A 3,945-nucleotide genomic window follows, 5' to 3' on the forward strand; every position below is an offset into this window, starting at 1 on the left:
TGGCCCAAGGGAAGAGAGGCGAAATGTATAGCGGGGCCGTTCGCTCTCCAGTGGTGCAAGTTGCAGCTGCAGCTGAACCTCTCCATCGATGCTAGCTGCCCGAAGGCCGGGAGGGATCGTTCATCAACATCAACTGTCAGAGTATCTGTCAGACTGTAAAATGTACGCATGTACATATAGTATATCGGTCTCTTCTCTCTCGTGTGGACTTCACCATTAACCCACTTGCACGTTTAACGCGGTAGCCTCGCCTAACACAATCGTACCTGTACTTAGGTTCCCAGACATAAAGTATGCAACTAGCCGAAAAATGTCTAAGCAAAATTTATTTGTACCTTCTTGTATCGATAAAGCGTTCCTTCGCAACGATCTTTAGTTTCGATTACGGGAATCATGTATTCTCACTCTAGTCCGTCGATCAACCGGGCCAGTGGACTGTCTACGTGTAACGACTCGCATGTTTTTGCATGTGTTTCACGGCGGCCTAAAACGACAAAACACGATCGAGCAACGACCTTCTTGCCTCGTCGTCGTGATATCATTATAGAACTTTGCACCTACTTTGTTCACTTGCACGAGCAATATCATTGCTATAGTTCTGCGATTTTAGCCCGCGGTGAATATTCCAAGATCATGGAGAAAGTACGACGAGAATAAGCCCGAGGTCAATTTAAAGATTTTTTCTTTCAGAGAGTGTCCATGTACACATGAATAAATGTATGTACATATCCATGTACATGAATAAACAGCAAGTTAACTTCGCGTTGCTTAATAGAAAATGAAAATAGGTTGATAAGCAGCTGCACGTATACGATCCATCGGAATGACGTATACACTTCGACAGATTAAGTTATTAATGTGTGTGTAGGCTGCTCCCATTGTTCTGTAATTGTATAAACGATTCGTGTTTCGATTTAATGCCTACATTTCCTCGCGTATTTCCTTTCGACACGGTTCGATAAGCTGCGGAAGATCAAAGAGTTCTACAGCCGAGGACTCAATACCAATCCGACAACAGGATAATTTGACGCCAGGAACAAGTTAGGTCAGCCGCACGAAGGTGATCCACTTTATTCCAATCATGTGCTCCAGCTCCTGTGATATCGGTTTGGACACAGCATCGTAAATTATTGTAACATTATCTCGGCCGACCTGTACACCGTTATAACGATTAATTAATATCCTCGCCACGTCGTGATTAGCATTCATTATCCTCATCGTATCACGTCAAAACGTTAAGACGTTAAATGATAATTAAACACGTTTATAATGTGCAGTGATTCCGCTGATCATAAGCTTGAGTGTTGTACAATATATCCAACCTTGTAAATTGCCAAGGAATATTCACATATACTTATATATATATACAATATATACAAATATATGTATATACAATATATATATATTTATATATATATAAATGCGTTGAAAAGCATTTAAAGCATACTTTTTGTCAGCTTCTGGATTGCCCGCTTTATTTTTACTCCTAGAAAGTATTTAGGTCAAATTTTATAGTATACTCGTATACACACTGAACTAGTACAAGACACACGTTATAACATTGTTATATCCTTGGTCCTCGCATCGTTAAACCGTGATATATTAGAACTCAATCGATTATAGTGAAACTATAAATTTTGGTTTGTCATAAAAGCTTCAGCGATTTTGAATACTTCACTTCGAAAACATCTAAATCAAAATTCAATATCTTATTTAAAATGAATATCTTTATGTTCATTATATTGCTGCATGCGTCTCGCATTTCGAAACGTACGATTTAAAAATCGAATAAATGTTTATTTAGGTCGTTCTACGCAAATGCTATGTAAACCTAACCATATGCAATGACAGTAATTGCGCACAAACATCAGGAGCAAATATACTTCATACGTGTTCTATTCGAAAGGAAAAATGTTCGCGTGGTCAAGAATGTACAAGCATTGAGGAAAGCATGAAAAAAATGAAAGGATTTGTAGGTCGGGCCAAAGAGACTGAAACAGTCGTGTGTTGCTAGTGAACCGAGGAATCGGGGATTTCCATGTATTAAATAAACATTTCGCCGCTGTCAAAGCAAAGTATAGCGGTGTAGTATGGTGTCCCATGTCCATGACCATACAGGGCAACTCATAAAGTATGCAATTGGACAAGGTAAAACGACGCACTTGCACCGAGACTGCGTCGTTGCTCGGCCATTCGCTAAATCATTATGGGGACCTCTCACCTTTCTATCTAATAATCTACCTGGTAGCAGACAAGAGCATTAGTGTTGTAAGTGATCATTATCTTCCGCATTACTCATATATTGATTTCTTTATAGATAAAAAAAAAAGTCCCGACTGATTATCGTATTAGCCTTTATAGGACAAATGCTTTCCCTAACGTTCCTCTCAGAACCTGTTGAGATTCCATTTGGTCGGAGTGACTAAGTGGATAAGCGGGAATAATGTAATTAACACCTTCCATGTGAAACTAAACTGTCAACTCGAAGACAACAAAATTCTAGTGCTTATGTAAGCATCTCATACTTCGTGTCCAAGAAATGTCACGTATAGAAAAAATAGACATAAAATAGACATTTATGTAGCTCTGAAAATGTATTAACGCGATTCGCAAACCACGTCGTAAGATTGGATGTTGGTAAATATACCTATGATCAACTAGTTCGCTAAGATCTAAAATGTATATGTAATGGTATTCGTAATCGGATATACTGATTAAATGGCTACACGCGTGCAATCTTATAGTTATCGTGACTGAAATGAGTACTTTATGAAAGCTTGACGCGCATAGAAGCATTAAAAACGTGTATCGTTACATAAAACTGAATTACATAATTACTTCTTCGTACAATGTAACGATCTTTCTCCTTCGTAACGATATTTCTTTAATTATCTGTCACATTTTGATAAATTGCTTAATAACTTACCAGTACATTTTACGTTATTTCTAATAATAATTTTCGTCTAATTTAAATCCCCGCCCACTAGGTAGGTAATCTCTGTTTTCCGTCTGCCACCGCCATTAATTAATTTCCAACAAGGCGTGGAATGTAATACTCCACTAGAAGCGATTATTAAATCATTACTATTAATCACGCAGAACGCTTAACAATATATGACTCCTATGGAAATACTTGTCAAACAAGTTTATAGTATGTTAATCACATCTATAACATCGAATTCCGTATTTTATCTAAATAATATACAAATAACCGTGTTTAATATTACCGCATGCGAAATTATTGGTTAAGAATGTGAAATACAACGCACTTTATATATTTTTCAAATACATCAAACATGTTTCTCCCTCTGTTTGATGTAATCCGTATCTGCCAAAAGCCAAAAAATTTCACTTGGAAATCATTTTCAGTTCTAATCGTCCGATAGATGTACATATATATGTAAATAAATACATATGCCATGTCACGTACCAAATACATATGTAAGTGTGTATGTCAACTTTTGCGTCAAGCAACAAAGATCACAGTATTGCTATTCATAATCTCCAACAATGGGTAAGTTAGATACCTATACCATTGACTAAGTACAGAATGCACATGACCACAGACGAGATATAGTATAGACGTGATATGCAATATTTTTTTATGTCGCACGTTTAGAGAATCATCGTCCCCTGTACCATTTTTGTATCACACACAACGTTATCGATTCAGTATTGTACTGTTCTTAATCAATGATATATATATATATTCGTCTATGATGTCACATCTGGCCTGCATTAATCAATGTGAGAACACAACGAAATTTCTGTTTTTCTTTTTGTTTGAACAATCAGTATTTCAGAACTTGTGTATTGACTAACGTTAAGGAAGTGTACTTTAAAATTGATTTTCAGGCTGTTCATTAAAAGAAAGACCGGCGCACGAAGTCCCTAGGATATAGTGTTGTCCACTTCAGCTGTCACTCCATCTACAGTTATTCTCAT

General features: G+C 37.0%; 1 long non-coding RNA gene across 1 annotated transcript; it reads left to right on the forward strand.

Moving 5' to 3' along the window:
- The first annotated feature begins 899 nt into the window (after positions 1-899).
- LOC117212336 lies at positions 900-2,514 on the forward strand. Its single transcript, XR_004488438.1, has 2 exons — positions 900-1,154; positions 1,805-2,514. It is a non-coding gene; the product is annotated as an uncharacterized LOC117212336 (long non-coding RNA).
- Positions 2,515-3,945: the final 1,431 nt, after the last annotated feature.

The sequence above is a fragment of the Bombus bifarius genome, unplaced genomic scaffold, assembly GCF_011952205.1.
Source record: "Bombus bifarius isolate JDL3187 unplaced genomic scaffold, Bbif_JDL3187 scf7180000008288, whole genome shotgun sequence".
Classification (NCBI taxonomy): Eukaryota; Metazoa; Arthropoda; class Insecta; order Hymenoptera; family Apidae; genus Bombus; species Bombus bifarius.